This window comes from Rousettus aegyptiacus, unplaced genomic scaffold (genome assembly GCF_014176215.1).
Source record: "Rousettus aegyptiacus isolate mRouAeg1 unplaced genomic scaffold, mRouAeg1.p scaffold_m13_p_1, whole genome shotgun sequence".
NCBI classification, from domain to species: domain Eukaryota; kingdom Metazoa; phylum Chordata; class Mammalia; order Chiroptera; family Pteropodidae; genus Rousettus; species Rousettus aegyptiacus.
This window is the reverse complement of record NW_023416284.1, coordinates 175,019,809-175,039,620: the sequence shown is the minus strand read 5'-3', so window position 1 is coordinate 175,039,620 and position 19,812 is coordinate 175,019,809. Positions and strand designations below refer to the sequence as shown.

General features: G+C 37.1%; 1 protein-coding gene across 2 annotated transcripts in view; it reads right to left on the bottom strand.

Annotated features, from left to right (window-relative positions):
- Positions 1-17,416, bottom strand: part of ESR1 (estrogen receptor 1) — a 304,656-nt gene extending 287,240 nt beyond the window's left edge. The window contains exon 1 of one of the 2 annotated variants that reach the window (XM_036222773.1): positions 17,301-17,416. The gene's annotated coding sequence lies outside the window, so the exon portion shown is untranslated. The remainder of the gene's footprint in view (positions 1-17,300) is intronic. The other variant, XM_036222778.1, reaches the window with a different exon arrangement.
- Positions 17,417-19,812: the final 2,396 nt, after the last annotated feature.

Genomic DNA, 19,812 nt, shown 5'->3' with positions numbered 1-19,812 from the left:
GAAATGATATTCTCAAATATCACTAGGGGTAATGTGATTTACTATTTTTAGAAATTAAAGTGGGAAAATTCATTAAAATTTAAAAATATGTGTACTCTTTGAATCAGTAACTCTACTTCTAAAAGTAAACCATAAAAATAAAACCACCAATAGCTAAGAATATGTGTCTACAAATATTTGTAGTGACAGCACTTTTTTATGTGTTGAAAACTTCTCAGGACAGAATGCTTAGCCAAAAACAAATAAATTTTAGCAAATTTATACCTTGTACAAGTGTTGAAAAAAATAAGATAGATCTATCTTTCTCAGAATCTCCAAGATATATTTCAAAGTGAGAAAACCAAGATATGGAATAACACACACACGCATTTACATACTGTACATAAAGTCTGATCCCATATTTTAAGATAATTAGGGTCCATTCCCTGTATTTCAGTGTATGTGTTTGTACAGGGGTGTGCGAGCCTGGAGATAGGAGCAAAGAAACACATCAAGCTACATTCATTGGTTTCTCTGAAAAGGCACAGGCAAAATAAAAAGAAAAACGGAAAGAAGGGAAGAAGAAAGATAAAAAGGGCTATCCCATAATAGAACATGGCACAATGAAAAAAATATAGAGAAAATAAAATTCTGTCCATTATATTAATGAAATAATCAATAATAGAACAAGTTAATGGACAAGGACCAGAGTTGACTTAGCCAAATGAAATAATGAGCTGATTTCTAGATAAGATTGTGTACAATTTTTGCTGGGAAACTTTAAAGAGAGTTCCTACAAAATAACAATGTTTTCAAAGGAAATTAGGGAAATCTGTTAATAACCACTCTCAAGAACTTTAAAGGTGGCTTTTCCCCCTTGACACCATATTTCCACTTTTAGGAATTATTTATAAGGAAATAAACAGAGATGTGAACAACAATGCTTGTTAAAATACCTACATAAATAAATTCTAGTGTTAAATAAATTCTATCATATACCACATAATTTCAGCTTGCAAAATAAATACTTGTATGTATGTGCGTGTACATATACATATGTGTGATATTATGCATATATGTTATTATACATATATACATATATAACATATATATAATGTTAACAAAAATCCAAGATACAATTTTCATTTGCAAACTACATAATTCGTGTAAGCATGTGTATATGAAAATTGTGCTGTGTTTTGAGTTTTTGTTAACATATATTGTGGGGATTTTTTATTTTATTTAATACATAAATATATATAAATAAATGCATATACATATACACACACATACATACATACTAAGCAAAAGGCTAAAATAAAATATTATTATCGATATCTATGGCTGGTGAACATGTAGGTGATTTCTATTTACATCTTTATTCTTTTCTCTTCAAAATATGTTAAAATTAGCATGCATTCTATGTAAAACAGAACTATTTTTAAATGAAAGCATAAGGTAAAGAATTGATTTAAAAGTGAAGAATACTGACTGCATTCCTTAAGCCACGCATCAATGTAAGGGTTGGGTAGAGAGCCAGAGGAGAAAAGAGCAATCAGGGGGCTCGTTTCATAAACCATATAAATGTCCAACCAGTGCACTGTATACTTAAAACTAATAATGGAATGGAATGGAATGGAATGGAATGGAATGGAATGGAATGGAATGGAATGGAATGGAATGGAATGGAATAGTGAAAAGTGGCCACTTCTGGACAATTCAATGTTACAAAGCATAACCTTCCTCCAATGCTCCTTCAGCTTTAGAAAGCAGTGCCAAGGCACTCAGCCACATCAACCTGTGTCTGCATCATCCAGATAAAAACTGAAGCTCAGAACAGCCTAGATTCACAAACTGTCCCTCAAGTATCATACAAACCCTGGAACCCTTTAAGTCCTCAAGTTGTGAGGACAAATCCAGGCAGTTCTCAGAGAGGCTGCACGGAAAGCCTTCCTGTGAAAACCAGCAGAGCCGGGTTTTCTTATATTACCGCTACTGAACAACGTTCAAATTATTCATTTATGCAGATGTCCAGTCAGAGCAGATTTTTATAGTTTTGGTCTGAGGCCTCAAAATCAGAAACACTTTCTCCATCCTCTCTCTTGGTTCTCCTCCTGGGTAGAAAGAACATCGGCTGAAGTGCAAGGCGAAGACACTGGTGTGGAAGGCAAATGAGCCTGCAGCGAAGGGAGCTGATGAAGTCTCAGGGCACCGCAAGGATGACCAGTGAGCTTTGTTCCTATTCCAGAAAATCTTCTCCGAGACGACCCAACTGGCCAACGAGACCAATATCAACTGTCAGAGGCATGTTTCTTCCTCCCACCTCCATCTCCACTCAACCCTTGGAAGGACTTTTGCTTCCTCGTTGATGCGACCTAGATTCCCACTACGTCTTGTTCCCATGGCCCAGTGGGACTGAAGAAAGATTAACGGAAACATGGGTGGATTTTTTAAAAAACACTCTAGCCAATCTCCCTCATTGCCAAAACAATTAGAAGAAATGTGTTCAGCATGCTTGAACCAAGTAAAGATCATAAAACTATTTTGAAAATTTTTCCAATATTCAACTAGTAACAAAATGTTATTTATACTTTGTCAGTCAATAACATATTATCATTTAAATAGATGCCAAAACAATGGCTGAATGTTGTAATAGGAAGAAACATTAGACACAGATTTGTGCGTGAGTGTCCGCGGCTGTTTCTAGCTTCTGGTGCCCAGCTCCTTTGGACATCATGGAACCCAAACTTGCAGATGACTAAAATTTTTACTTTTTATAAGAATATATTGTTGTTGATAGATATACCTTCAGACTAGACAGAAAATTCTGGTTCATCTTATTTGCTACTATGTGTCAGGTCAACAATATGAATAGAAAACTACTATAATTAGCAATGTGGCACTGTTATGGAGACAGGGCAAAATGAATTGATTGAACGAAACCGAATCTTTTGGACTTAACCAACTATAATCAAAGTGTGTATTAGGGCTGCTGTTGGCACATATCCAGATAGATAAATTAATAAAAGAAGTCCCTTCTCTTGGTACCTGGCATAAAGGCAAGAATTATAATAAACAATACTGGAATATATTTACTGGGTTGCAATTTACTTAGAGACAAGATTAAAGCCACAAGATAGAGTCAAAACTGGGAGAAATCACAGCAAATAAGTACCAGTAAGAATGGAAATACACCAAAGAAGTAATTTGACCCAAATAGAGAGTGAAGAGAACATAATGGGAGCTTATTTATTAGTGGAAATGAATGCATTGTTATATTGTATTCAGTTCTTGGTTTTCCATGTGTGATTTACCAATTTTGTGGATCATCCTTCTCTCTGCCAGTCTTTATACCTCTGAGTCATCTTTTGCCATCTTTAGCTTATATGTGCCCAGGGACCCCAAAATAATGTTTGTCATTAATCTATGTCAAACATAATTACCAAAGCAAACCTGATGGTATGACTATGGTTTACTGGTTAAAGGACCCCTTCATATCTCTGTCTTGGGATCAGATCTGATGACACGTTTTCACTAGTGGGAGAGAAGTCAGAATGGGAATTAAACTTAATAAATGAAGATACTGGTCAGTCAATCCTGGCCTGCTGTCTTTTTGCTAAGCAAAACTGATCCAGATATAATTAGTCAACTCTATTAGTTGTCATTTACAAGTAGGTAAATGTACTCATACGATGATGAAAAATAGAAAAGGCACTGTCCACACACTATAAAATCTGAGCCTCAGAGTTAATATCTTGAGTGGATGAGTTCTAGACAGTAAAAAGAAATTCATAACAATTTGTTCCATGAAGTGGGGAAACAAATATTTTAAAGCGGCTATTCGTGCTCCACCTTCCATGGATTATAAGCTTCTCAAAGAAGAAGACTTTTCCTTTTTATATTGTTTCCATATTTCCTTCAGCATCTAAGCCCTTTACCTGCAAACATAACCTGCAAACCCATATTGAGAGTAGCTAAAATCTTGGGTAACTGTTCTAAGTTGAAATCTTCTTATAATTTGCTAAAGACTGAATAGTCTTTAGCAAATTATTTGATTTCCCTAGGCCTTAATTTGCTTCTCTAAAAAGTGGATATAACAATAGCCATGCTTGGAGTTGTCGTGGTGACTATAGAAGTTATTCTCAGGTGCAAAGCACCATGGCCAGCAGAAAATGTGGTCAATAAGTGTAGAGATCACATTACTGTCATTGTATTACTTGACAGAACTGACTCCAGGGACAAGCAAAATAGATCATAAGAGAAACAGAACTTTAAATAATTGATTTTTATAATTTGAGAGTTGGATCAGAAAGAAAAGGCGGAGAGAGAGAGAGAGGAAGGAAAGAAAGGAGGGAAGGGAAGGAGGAAGGAAAGAAGGAAGGAAGAAAAGAAAGTTGGAGAACAATCCCATATATGGGCATTACAGTAACCTACTAACAAGTATTTTATGTATTTTATTCTTTAGTCTTTAGATTCTTTTTATGTAAGACCAACATACAATACAATAGAGTCAAATACCTCTATGAGTTGAATAACACTGATGCTATATGTTATTAGTAAATGAAAAAGCAATAAAAATAGGGGAATATGACCGGCATTATACCTAAGTGACATAGTTATTCAGATAGATACACAACAAGTTCAATGGCATCTAGAATCACTATGGCTTTGTTTTAGACCTCTTTCAAAGTCCCAGCAATTGCACATCCTTTTGGAATAATCAGCTTCAGATATAAGACCACTCAAAGACTGACAAGTGCATAGAAACACAAAAAGCAAGAAAGGAGTTAGCATATTGAAAAACTAGTGGTTTCTATTTATTTTACTTTCTTCAGCCTCAGTTGGGTAAAGGACTCATTCATTCAGTAAAAAAACATCTTCCTTCCTTCCTCTTTTTGCTATTGCCTTTCTCCTTGCTCTCCAAACTAGCTAGCTGTCTTCATTGAGCTGGCAAATAACTATAGGCACCGTCTTCTTGAAAGGAAGAAGCTACGTCAGTTCACCCTGTTCGCAGTTCTGTGATTTACATGAGGGCTCACCCACAGCCACTCAGACTCTGAACACAAGGGTTAGAGTGATAGCTGTTTAAACTTCCTGCGCCGGAGGAGTTCCTTTGGGCGCCCCTAAACAGCCTGCCGCCAGTGTGCCCAGGCAAAGACTGCGGGTTCTGAGTTCCCAAGACCAGTTGCACAGCTCCACCCTGAGAAGACTCCCTGGACCAACCTCGCTGCACTTTTGAGGACAGTGGCAAAGCCGGGCACTGGTAAGATTATTTAACACTTTGATTAGACACTAAGTAAAGTCCATTTCCTATACAGCAGGTGGACAAGGGCCAGCAGAAATTTTCCTGAAATGCTTCACTAAACAGGCCAGCTCTGCAATGAGCAAGTTACCACACTGAGCAGTATATGCCAATCTGGTCCCTAGTGACACCAGGCTTAGGCCACTGCATCTCTGGCTGACAGGCAGACAGACCATGTGTGTCCCATGCCACAGCCCGCATCCCTTGCAATTTGGGCGGGTCACATAAATACAAACCTTATGGTTTTACTCGGTTGACTCTGATGTCCTGTGCTTTTGAACATTTTGAAGGGTAGCATGGTATTTACAAATCAGAGGGGCTTTTAATCATTTATATTACATACCTTGTACTGGATTTGCAAACTGCTAAATAAATACACAGCCTCTCAAGTTGGCTTCTAGGTAAGGATGACAACTTGTACTTTATTTGCAACATATCCATGGCTTCTCAAGAGGTTTGCTAACTAGTTTAGAAGTGTTCTATGGAGGAAATAAGAAATAGACTTGAAGGTCGGTAAGTTATTTTCTCTTTTAAATTTTAAATAAAATATGATGTGACTACATGATGATCACAAATACAAATAAAATGGCTACTTGTCCACCTAAGAGGCTTTTTTCTCCTCGTTAAACTTCCACTGTCACTTTGAATAATTAAATTCAATAGAAATGTTTCTCACTGATTGAAAATGTAAGAATTGTGTCTCTATTTTTAGGTAGGTAACTGAATATACAAGTCTATATTCTGAAGATGTTCTCCTATTTTAGGTTTAAATTAAACGCGCACTCAAATTTTGCTGCTTGTCAGCACCACACATTAGCAAGAAAAGAAGGTGGTTTAGAAATTCAAATCAGAAAATATTTTCACTTGCTAGCAGCTATAGTAAAGCACTGAGAGGGGAAAGCATGAGGTAAAAGAGCTTTTAAAAGACAGTTTGGTTCAAGAAGTACAAAATAGTAGTTGACAGTTGGTCACGGGGATGGGGAGCACGACATAGGGAATGCAGTCAGCATTAATATGATGGCTAGGTGGAGGACCAGGGGAGGGAGGATGCGATTGAGGGGCCTGTTTTATGAACTATCTAGATGTCTGACCCATGTACTGTATACTTGAGACTAATGTAAACAAATAGAATTTTTAAAAAGATAAATGAGAAAAAAATAGTTTAGGTTTTTTGTATGTAGAATGTGCAATTAAGTATTGTAGGTAGATTCACCAACCTCCCTGATGACACGTAAAGAAACTCGAACTACATACGGTTTATGGAGGGGATTGTTTTACGTGGTCATAGCTCACAGATTATATCCTTCACTTCAATTCGAGAAGCACACATGGAGCGGTCACCAGATACTAGGCATATTGCGAAGTCCCTGGCTATACAGGCTTAATAATCACAGAAATTAAATGAAAAATTATTCTCCAAACCAAATGGCCAAATTAGGTCTTAAGTATTTGTGGAAGCAGCAGTCAGGAGAAAGAGGAAACTAGTATGTTCACACATACCTCGGTGGTGATTCAAACTTCAGATTAATATCTACATCCTTTCTCAAAAAGAGCTAGGCTAAGATTTGGTACAACAGTCCCAGGCAATGTGGAGAAGTTTTATGCTTAAGTCTTCCTAGCTTTCCTCTTCATTTTTGTTTTTAAGAGAGAGCAAAAGGTGGTATAGGTAGTGTCTAACAACTTCCTTAATTAAAGCTGATTTGATTCCTCACTTACATAAAACAAGGTGGAGAAGGATAAAAGCAGTCTCACTGAGCACTAGGCACTGAAAACTCAATGTTTCACTTGTCTGTTCAGCTCAAATCCCCCGATCATATTATTTTACAAAGCTAAGTAGGGCGTCCGCTAATTACCACTGGCCCAGTAGCAAGCATTTATGCAGAATGCAGAGGCCACCGTCCACTATATCGACTCGGGACCCTAGGATGACTTCCATTTCTGAAGACTGGCTTTGCTATTAGAGAAAAAAGCCCTGAACCTCAATATCTCCAAACACATGTTCAGCATCCGAGTTGCCATGGCTGTGTGGTACGGGTTTACCACAGAGATTCAGACATGGCTATACACTGGGAAAAGCAGTCAGTTCACAGAGCAAGTAAGGGATTTAACAAATGCCATTTAACACACACCTTTATCCTATTACTTGTAAAACAACTTTCTTAATACTTACTTGGATGTAAAATTATTCTTAAATTTTTACTTGATTATAATACATTTCCAATAGACTCCCTTGGAGTGCTTCAAGAATATTTCACGGGCAATTTTCACTATGTTTAAAAAACATCAGCCTGAGATATTTAAAAAGGTCCTGGGTTATTTGTTTGTTTGTTTGTTTGCAAAATACTATCTAATGGCTTCAAATATACAAGACATGATAGAGTGAAAAAATACTTGTTTAACTTAACTTTGTTTTTTCCATCTGAAACACTACCATGACTATTTTTTTAATTACAATTAATTTTTAATTTTCAATTAAAAAAACAATAAATAGAATTAAGGAGTCTTGAGGACCAGCAGGTACACATATCAGATTTACAGGGGCCCATGGACTCATAACTGTATTTTAGGTCTAGGAAGAATCTGCTCCAAGAAAGTAGTTTATGATTTCCATATCAAATAGAAGAAAAAAAATACCACATTGATCTGAGATTTTGGTTGCTTTTTTAACTAAAAGTAATGCTAATCCTATTCTACGGGGCTCATATACTTCATCGATTATATTCTACTAAAATCAAGATGATATAGAAATTGCCACACGACAAAACGATAAAGGTAGGAAAGAATCACCATTTTCAATGGAAAATTTATAAGTGTACGCTGTGGGGTTAAAAAGGCTAATTAACTATGACATTCAATTAATCTATGAAAGAAAATTGTTCTCCATGTGAGTCTACAGATGATATGGGCTTCCTCAATCATCTCAGCTCAGCAATCTAAAATAGCAAAATCCAATTCCCGGAAATACTCAGAATTCAACACGTCACAGTGATCCAGATACAGAGAAATTTTGCACAAACAGGCAACAACCTTGGTAGTGAACTCATCCTCTTTTTTGTTCCAACCCCAGTCTTTTAGGCTCATTCCGAGTAATTACACAAAGTAAGGAATTGGCTGTTATCCAGTGAAGTTAGACTGGACACCGACCAAATTGTTTGGCATTTTCCCCTCATCCCTTCTATTTTCAGTCCACATTTTCCCTCCATAGTGACTTTCTGGTTCTGTATTATCTGGTTTTGGCTGTCTCTACTACCCGCTTCAGATAATTTCTCAACTCTCCACTTGGCTTCTTGCTGGATAGGCTTGACCTAAAAGAATGGACGAAGAAGGAGCCAGCATTTTTCTTTGATCCTTTAGAACTCGGGTTCTATTATATAACCTACCATAAATCCTAGCAGCAGAGATTGACATCAGCATCCAAACTTGCCATATGACACTCCTAGTTGATTCATTGTAGATTCTGACATTTCTTCATTAACATGAACTCAGGACTTCAGTTTGTCTCTGATAAGACATTTTTTTAGTTGCCTTCCTAATAATTTTAAGGACTGCCTTGATTAATTTTTTTCTTCTGCAACTTAGCTTCATATGCCAAATGTTCTAACTGGCTTTCTGCCTCTAAGGTTTAAGCTCACAGATGTTTCCTTGTGGCCATAGCAAATACCACTCCTCTGAGAATAAGTCTGATAAATAAAATTGGCAATAAATTTAGAACTAAAGAGCTGGATAAGAAAATCAAGCGCAGCCCTTGTTAACTATGCTTTTGTAAACCTACGAACTTGTCTAATGTACTCAATTCTCAAATATCAGCGGTAGTGGATTCTAGGAATCCCATCAACAAATTAAAGCCTCGGACAATCCAAAAACCTCCTTCTGTTGAACAGTATGAACCCCTTTCCCTGCCGAACGTATCGCCATGGCTGCTAACAAGCAGAAAATTGGCATATTTAAATTTCGCTTGTATTCCAAGTGACGAGGGAGGAGTAAAATGGATAGAATCCAGCTGGTGAGAAGGAAGTGAAGCAAGGGGCCTACATAGTCTGAACATGAATAATTTGTGAACTGCTCTGAAATATTATTACTCAGCTACATTAATATTGCTTATGCAACTTGTATGCCATGGTAAGCAAGAGACCTTTGCTTTCTGCTTTTTCCTTTCCTAGAAAACATTCTCCTATGAATCCTTTTCTTCACAAACTAGATTTGAAGTTTTTTGGTTTGTGAAGCCTAAACGATCTAGAGAAATAGACCAACAAACCAGCATGAGCAATGTTCTTCATGCTGAATACTATGTCAACCCTCTCCCTGTACTTACTTCTCTCTTAAAATGCAAAGGCCAGGCATTGTCCATCATGAAACAGTCTCAGGACTATAGTATCATCATTTGAGATCTATTGTAACTGAAATTAGATTACTTAGTGTGTTGGGCTTTACCCCCAAACCTCAATCCCAATAAGTCTTTGCCTTTTCTTTCTTTTTTTTTTTATTGGTATCTTTGCCTTTTATTTCCCCTTAGAGGAGAAGAAAAAAGAGGAAAAGAGAAAGCGTGATGTGACTTCTTCCCTCTATCCTTAAATCGCTGAATTCAGTACCCCCGTTCCCATAGTATAAAGCACTTTAGGCCACTGCAAGAGATATCAGTCTCCCCCTCCCCCAACTGGAGTCATAAAATCGATAAAATGATGACATGTCTGTCTTTTATTCCTAGCATATATACCTATGGGTTTCATTGTATTGATATCAGTATCTCAACTCACTGTTCTAAATGGAGATTGCTGAAAGCAAGATCTGTAGAATCATATAGTGGTATGGCCCCAGGGACCATACAGCTCCCTAGTCCAATGTCTTCATTCCATGAGTGAGGGAAATGGAGCTTCAACAATTTGAACAAAGCCGGAGGAATAAAACATCCTGATTTCAAATATATTACAAAACTACAGTAATCAAAACAGTATGATATTACATAAAAACAGATATGCAGACCAATAGGACTTAGAGTTCTAAATAAATCCACACATGTATAGTCAACTAATCAACAAGGGTGTCAAGAAAATGCAGTGGGTAAAGTATGGTCTCTTCAACAAATGATGTTGGGAAAATTGGATATCCACATGTAAAAAAAAAAATGACTTTAGACACTATCTTACACAGCACACAAAATAAACTAAAAATGTATTAAAGAATTCAATGTAAGGCCTGAAACTATAAGACTCCTAGAAGAAAACATAGAAGAAAAGCCTCATGACGTCATGGGCTTGGCAATGATTTCATGGATATTACAGCAAAAGCACAAGCAACAAAAACAAAATAAGCAAGTGGAACGACATCAAACTAAAAATAGTCTGCATAGCACAAGAAACAACAGAGTGAAAAGACAACCTACAGAATGGGAGAAAATATTTGCACGCCACATATCTGATAAGGGGTTAGTCTCCAAAATACATAAGGAACTCATCTAATGCAATAACAGAAAAACTAATAATCTAATTAAAAAATAGCCTAAGGACTTGGATCGACATTTCTCCAAAGAAGACATACAAAGGGCCAACAGATATATGAATAAATGCTCATTATGATTAATCAAGACCACAGCGAGATATTGCTCACACCTGTCTGGATGGCTACTATCAAAAACACAAAACACAGCAAGTGTTGGTAAGGATGCAAGGAAACTGGAACCCTCGCACACTCTTATGAGAATGTAAAATGATGCTGCTATTATGCAAGGGAGGGTAAAGGTTCTTCAAAAAATTTAAAATAGAACTGCCAGATGACCCAGCAATCCCACTTCTGGTCACACACCCAAAAGAACCGAAGTCCAGACCTGGAAGAGATATTAGCCCTCCCATGTTCATTGCAGCACTATTCAAAATTGTTTAATGTGGAAACAACCTAAACGTCCATCAACAGATGAGTGGATAAGTGTGGTATATGCACACAATGAAATAGTATTCAGCCTTAAAAAGAAGTGAATGCTGTAATATGCAACAACATGGATGGACCTGGAGGATATTATGTTAAGTGAAATAAGCCAGTCATAGAAACACAAGTTCTGCACGGTTCTACTTGAAAGAGATATCTAAAATAGTCAAATTCATAAAATCAAAGACTGGCATGGTAGTTTCCAGGGCCTGGGGAGGAGGGGAAATGGAAGTTATTATTCAATACTCATGAAGTTGGTGCTAAGATGAATAAGCTTTAGAGATCTACTGTCCAATATTGTACATACGGTCAACAACAATATATTATATACTTAGAATTTAAGAGGATAGAATTCATGTTAAGTGTTCTTACTACAATAAAATAATTTTTAAAGATTTGTTCAGTATCCAATATAAAGCACCTATTAATAAATATAAACACATTATAATAATTTTAATCTCATCTAATAGCTATAGGAAATTTTCTTCTGACTTTGTCTTATCCAAATCAAATAATTTTACTAGAAAAACATTTCAAGTAAATAACATTTTACACATATATGAGGTGTTTTACTTTTCATATCACTCAGTCTTCATTGTATCACTAGCAGACTCTTTGATGGAAGTTAGCTAGTTATAATGCCCACTTTACAGATGGGAAACAGAGCACTGAGTTTAAAAGATATTTGTTAAGTTTACTTAGCACATCAGTGACAGAGTATTGTCCTTTAATTTCCAAACTATTTCTTTCTCCACTAATCATTTTTGGAACAAAATCTTCTTTACAACCATGAAATGATCATGATTTCAAAAAGCAAGTCCTAAATGATTTATTAAGTTGTATTTTAACTCTCTTGAACTATTCCAATCACCTCCAAATTGGTGTGCTCACTCTTCAAATGAAAACTTCAATCTACACAGTACTTTCCTAAGGATAAGTTTTTATTTCATTCCAACCACACTTAAAAAAAAATATTTAATGCCTACACTAGCCAGTCTAAAAAATATGACATTTAACTCCATTCCTGAATTATCTGATACCACCTCCCCGTGACTCTTCGCACGCATGCGTGCCCCCGTCAGGCTGGCTACCCACTCCCCCAAACCTTTTTCACCATGCCCTTGCTTATGGTCTTCCCTTTCCTTATGTGTTCCTGTGTAAACACTACCCATCTTGAAGATCATCTTAAATGTCACTTCTAACGGGCGACCATCCCAAACCATCTCCTCCATCTCTGCTAATGTCCCTCTACCCGCAACCCCTCCCCCACACCCCCTCAACCAGAAACCGTCTCCCCTCAGGGCGCTTCCACGCCATGGTGCTCATGCTCCCAAAGCACTCTTCACATTCTACCCTAGGTGATACTATGCCCTGCGGTACATATTATAGTTGTTATGCAACAATCACACAGCCCACACTGACCATAACTGACAGTGAGTGTCTTGAGATCAAGGAATATATCAGGCTCTATCCACCACCACGATTATGTCTAAACCCCCCGGTGTGCTCCGCACCTCCCAAGGCCCTGGAGTGCACACCTGCAAGAACTCATCTCTACACTTTCAGTCTGGCTGGGAGCGGAGACTCTGGGACAGACTTAATAAACCACAGCGGGGCCCTTGTAAATATTACTCATTCCTTAAATAAAATCAGGAAAAGAATTTAAAATATGCATCGAGTTGAACTATATTGGATTCTGAGTAACTCTAATCTCTAAACACTAGTTAGTAAAAATGCAGTAATATTTTCAAAATTCTATGTAAAAATATATATATATATCTGTATTTATCATATGGTTTTAAACTGAAATATGTTAGAATGAATTATTATCTATGATGTGATCATCCGTATTAAATATCTTTCTGTAATTGGTTTTAAGAAAATTAATCCTAACGAATGATTGGCTATAGTAAGTAAAAGTGAGAGGATGAAAGATGAATGTTTTCTGTGAGACGAACTCAAAATGGCTTGTGGATTTCCTAGTGCCTTTATCAAAATTAAGAAAGGAAATACTCCAATGAGGCCATTTCTATCAACAGCAGTTGGGGGAGGGTCTCAGATATGCAGATTATCCATTTGCAAAGGGCTCCGAGGGCACCTTCTGAACCAAACTAGGGGAAGAGGTGTGTTTAGTGAGCTCAGCCACTGGCCATTGGATAAGAGAATGGTTAGAAGAGATGGGGCAGGTGCACATAATCCAGTAGCAATCTACTACTCCAGCAAAGCAGGAACCTAGAACAGGAACTCAGAGTACATGACTAAGCAAGTCTTACAACTTCAACTTCCCCAGGATTGTTTTTTTATTGTAGCCTGCCTCTTGCCCCTTGTGACTGGCAGTGCCCACAAAAAACCTGGGCATTGTCTTCAGGTTACAGGAAGGGAAAGCTGGAAGACTTTGCCTCATTTGTATCCATTCTTAGCAGGAAACCCCGAAGAACTGAGAGTTGGTGACAGCTATAAACAGGGGAGTGAAGCCAGATTAAGCACCTGAAGACTGGGAGTAGGAAAATGAAGCTCCAGATGGGCAACCAAAAAGAATCTTTGTGTGTTTTCATAACAGAAAGGCTGGGGCAGCTCCTAGTCAACTTGTCTTCTCCAAGAAGTCAGAGAACCTCCCGAAGACTGCAGGGAGACCCAGGGAGAGGGTTACTCAGAGAGGTGACAGGCAGGCTCTGTGAGTCTACCTACCGCCCATCCTGCCTGCCATACTCACATTCAAGCTTTGCCACTTGCCTGGACTCTTTACCCACACTTCCTCCATGGTACATGCTCTCAGTCCGTGGGGATGTAAATCAACCCGCCTCTCATACCCATTTCATAGCACTACACCAGGGCTACTCTTGGTCCTTATTCCCCTTTTGTAGACGAAGATACTGAGACTTAAAAAAGGTATATAATATACACTCTTCTCAGCCCTAGATGCTCAGCTTGCTTCTCCAAGGCAAGGATCATATTGATCAAAACTTTAGAAATTAATATTCTATCATGTAACAGCTGATGGCATGAGCTTTGAATATAGCTAAGCTTATCTTCGAGTCTTAGGACTGTCACTTACAAAGTGGTCTAACATTGAACATATTCTTTAACTTTGCAAAGCCTTAGTTTCCTCATTTGTAAATTGGAATCATTGTTGTTTACCACTGGAGATTATTATAAGGATTCAATGTGATAATGCCTATAAAAAGCATTGCACAAAGAACTCCCTAAACGTTAGGTGCTAATATAATTGCTATTATTACCACCTCGTGGACACTAAATATTTGTTGCCGAGACAGTAAGGAAGGGACTATCCCAGGTCTCTGGCTTCAAGTTGAATTAAAAGTTAGCATACAATTCCACATCTGAATAAATTCATAGCTTGCCCAACAACCGAGCAAAATGTTTCTTTTAATGTCAAAACAAATGTGAAACATTTTAACATGTTTTTGACATCCTTGTCACAGCAAGAATCTGCCATTCTCTTTGCTACTCTTCTCATCGCAAAGAAATGTCACTATCCTTAGAGTCACCAAGGAAATGAATAATGGAAGGAATGATGTTGGGGTGTCTATGCTTTTTCTCCAACGCTTTACGCTCATTACAGAAGCAGCAGCATGTCAACAGGTGGCATGCTCAGATGGGTGGATTTATTGCCTTTTTCTTTCAGGTCAAGATCCCCGTTATGATCAGATGGACACAAACCCCTCACAGCTATGGTGCTGACCATAGTTCTGGTTGCATTTATTATCAGGCACTGTGCTAGGCTTGGAATAAAAATGACTTTGTCATATTGAGTTTCTAACACTTGAAGATTGCAAGTAGTTTAATGAATGATTTAATCTCTCTTTTTTTTCACATACAGTTATATCCAGCAGCTATTCACAATATCTCTACTTTGCAGATAAGGAATTTGAGGCCAGAGGTGAAATCGCCCAGGTAGGAAGTGGTGGGAGCTATGGCTTGGCCTCGGCCATCTCCTGTGGATTAGAATTAAACTACCTAATGTCTGAGTCCTCATGAAAAAACATACTGCTATGGAAGAGCTGAGAAGTGTAAGCTTTCTAGTAAAATACTTCCAAGGGTGAATAGATATTGCAAGCCCTGATAAAGATGATGGGCAGGACCACATCTCGACCGTCGTGGATGAACTATGTGCCACGAGCACTATACAAACAATGTGGACAGTCTTCTCAGAGCCAGGTCACTGTCATTCTTGCCTGTTTTCTTAGTAGCCAGGCAGTAATCGTGAGGCAAAGGTGTTCTCTGTTCAAAGCAAACTGAAGCCCAACCACTGAAACCCAGAAGTTGTTCTCACCAACTGGGCTAAATGAATACAGACAAATACGCAGAGAACCCACAGATAATATAAAAGTATTTAGCAGGCACCCAGTGTGAATATTTCTATTGTACAGAGGTTTAGTGAGTGTTGGGAGGAAGGATACCTAGCTCTAAATCTTAAACCAAATGAAAGATACAGAGTTAGATGAAATGAAAGATAATTGTTCAACTTTGTCTTGCTGTAAGTTTAAGACACATGATTTTTATCCCTTTCCCTGATTGTCACAAGCAATAAAAAATAAAAATAAAAAATATCTCCAAGGGTCTAGAAAACATCCTACTGGTAAATATGACCCTTACATTTGTATATAAATTTTTGCATTTTTTCTACATATCACATCTGATATTTCCATTTTTTTGTTCATAATTTCTTTGAAAATCGAACAACCACTACAGTACTGTGTCTAATTTGTAGAGCATTATGTCCATGCATACCAGGGCCTAGCAGGCAGTCTTTGTAAGAGCAAACGTTTGCATTTGAGAAATAGGAAGGAATTTCATAGAGTAGAAATTGCCTCTGAACCCAAGATCTCAGAAGTTCCCATCCAATTTCATTTCTTTTGGCTCTCTAGATTTTAAGAAAAAAAATTTAAATACTTCTACTTATTCCTAAGTTCACACTCAACATTAATATACGCCATGTACATTTGATATGTGTATGTATCTATACATATATATGTATATTTTAGGAATATGTATCCACATATATGTTTATATGAATATAGACATATATACATACATGCTTTCAAAACCAGATGATTTTTTCAGCAACCTTGTGCTTGGAGTTGCTCTGCAAGTTGGCCCATAATGCCAACAGAAATCTAGCACCTTCAAACAGGAATCAGTGCCGTGACCTCAAGTCTTGATAAAGCCCAACCCTTCTATTAAGTTAAAAAAGAGAAATCACAGTGGCTTTACGGACATGTCTGACGAAACACAGAATGATTACCGTCTTGACAAAGCATGCAACTTTCAACTTAACTCACATTTCCTGAAGCGTGTGGCATTCCTCTAACCAAAATGAAAGTATCCTGCCCTGTCTGTAGTGACTGCCACATCATTACTCAATGAGTACACCGCTATATGTGCGGGAGGCATTACCGTACACACCATCCTGCTTGCAAAAAGTGACCCATAGCTTTTTTTCACAGAAGAGCAAACTGAGGCGGTAGGACTCAGAACAACGTGCCTAAAATCACAGGGCAGTTGAAAGACAGCGTGCCTCACTTTTCTCTTGCTAGATTGCGTAGCTTTTCAGAAAAACTTGACTGCTTTCGGGAAACAAATAATGGCTTATTCAGATTGCTTAGTTCAAACTCACATAAATTACGACACCAAAGATTAAGAAAACAGGTAGTGTGTTCCGGCTAGCCCGCCCTCAGTCCAATTAAAAACTTTTAAAATTCCAACACATTTCAACAATACAGTTCCTCATAGCTAGAGCTGGATCCAATAAATACACAGTATCCGGGTGGGCAGACAGCCTGTTAGGGCTGAGTTAAGGGTGGTTGTGTTGCTCTCTCAATCAGCTAGCTGAACATTATTCCAAAAGTGAATTTCCACTGTACCAAGTTTAGATTCAACATTTTAATGTCATAGTAATACTTGCCAGCAACTCTGCAAAATATCCCTAGAGCATTAAGAGAAAAAGGAACATCTTTTAACATGAAAGGGAAGCTGTAAAGTTACCTCATGTTTGTAAATAGTAGCACATAGAGCAAAAAAAAAAAAAAAAAGAAAAAGAAAATAAATAAATTGAAAGAGAAGAAACAGGAGTACCTACTTGAAGAGAAGAATATCATTCAAAGACTGTCTTCTTACGCTATAGAATGGGCAAGAGAAAGGAACATTAACCTTTCGAGCCCGTTAAGGAGCTTCTGAGCATGGAGCCTGCATTTTCAGTTTTGGTAAAATCGGCTCTGAGGCAGTAGTAGACAGGAGGCTGTTATGACCATGAAATTAGGAAATGCAGTAACTCAAAACTAAAGAACTAGCACCACCATTTGACTAGGAGTGGAAAATCTCCTGTACAAAATAGAGGAGGGGGTGGCCTTTCTTTCTCCACACCAGGCCCGATTCTAACGTTCTTCACACTTCCATCAAACCAGATGTTTAAGAAGGGGTAAGTAATCTGTTTAATCTGCCTGAAATTCTTTTCTGTAATCCAGCTGATTTTCTCTGCACTACTAATAAAGCTCGAAGTCTAGACAGGCCTGTAGAGTAGGAAAAAATAAATAAACCATTCATTCAGCACATCAATTTTGTTAACCCAAAATTAGTCACAGCTAAGAGCAATAGTGAGGACACATCTTCTGTGAGCTTTTCATAACTTTCTCCTTCAGCCATTGACTCAACAACCCACTCTGAGTTTCTTGTCACTGATTAATTAGGTTCTTGACTTCAGTAACCTGCAATGGCTTAGCTCCCCTCTGACTCTTAAGCCCTTCCTTCTGTGATGTGATCTTTCCATAAACTGTCTGGCATCTTCTGCAGCCATTTAAGAGTTTGTAGTGTTTTGTTTTGGTTTGTTTACCTAGAGATAAACATTCAGAAGTAGAAAAGAGGCTAAAAAGTAACATTGAAATTTCTTAAAATAATACTGAAATTTTAATACCTCATAAAGTCTGCTGTGGTTTATGCAGTTTGTGTTTTAAAGGATTTTTTTTTTAATGTATTAGATTTTTTTTTTCTCTACAAATCATAAGAAAGGCTGATTTTCTAGAAGTGAGAATGGCAGAGGAGAAGGTGGAAGGGGGAGTTTCCTGGGACCCTACAATATTCAAGTGCAGGTCTACGCCTGTAGGGAGGTAAGAGGTGAACCTCAAAATAGGCTTAGAAAAGAAAAAAATCAAAAATTTCATAATCAGTGCTTTAAAACATTTTGAAATAAATGGTCTTAACTGTCTTCAGTTTTCTCTATACTTTTGAATTACCCATAAAATAATTTGATACGCAAATTTGAGATAATTTTCACAGAATACATAGAGAACACATTTTAGCTAATATGTAAAGTATTTGATATTTTAAGAAACATGAAATTTCAACAAGATTCACTTACTAAAAGAATAAGCACATATACTAACACATTATGAGGGTTTATTAGCTTTTTATTATTTTTATTATGGTTACTGGTAAAGGTAAATTCTTCAATAAAATGTTTTAAATGATTTAAATGTTTTGAAAGCAAAGTATTTTTGATAAATTAACTAAATCCTTTAATTTCTTGGTGAGACAGAATGGATGAACTATGCTTTTTAAAAAGCATTTAACTACCTGTTAAAATCAGTTGTATACATCAATACAGAGAAGAAAATTACTTAGAGCAAGAGTTCTCAAAATAGGACATTCAGTAGATTCTGGACGAAAGGTTATAGATTTTTTTATTAGAAAATATAACTATACAATATAAAATTTACATTAAATATAAATTAGATTAATTATCCTTAAAAGACTATTATTGACCTTCATTTACATTCCAATAGGTACTTCCTCAAGTGGGAATGAGTAAAAATAAAAATAATAGCTAACGTCTTCTAGGTACATACTAGAAGTCAGAAATTGTTCTAAGAAGCTTCACAACAACCCAGGGAGGTAAGCACTATCGTAAATCCATCTTACAAATGAAGAAACCATGAGATACCAAGATTAACTACCTATACCAGCATCTCATAGTTGGAGTCCGCAGGACTCAGGTGATCAACCCAAGGACCCAAGATTTTAATGCCACACTGCAAAACCAGAACCATTGCCCAAGAACGTACTATGGGAATGCATGTGTTTTATATATGTCTTCATGACAAGAGAAAGTAGTGAATGGGTAAGAATAGTTTCTGCAAACTGATACAAAAAAGTCTTTGTCATTCTAATGAAATCACTAAAAATTAAAGTGTCTGCTTTGCTCGGACTAACACTTTTTAAAAATCTTCTGTGCTGTCTTACAGAAAACAAAATCTCCTTTGAGGAAAAAGTTCCTAATTAATTTGCATTTACCAGTATTAGATAAACTAGATAATGAAAAACAAATAAGAAGACCAGTTTAAGTAAAGCAGGGCAATACTATTCTAGAAACCATTCTAGGCTCCAACCTTCCTTTAATACGTCTTCTCATTCCAGAAGTGACCACTAACAGCCTGGTCTCCACAAGCAAAGGAAAGCAGAAATTGGTGCAATCTGTCTGAGTCATTCAGGCAAAATCCTGCAATGATCCCAGTGATTCAGGTTAAAATAAAAATCAAGTTTTTTGATTTGGAGTATATGTGTTTGTCTGATGCCCTGGATGATGTGAGAGTTCCAGA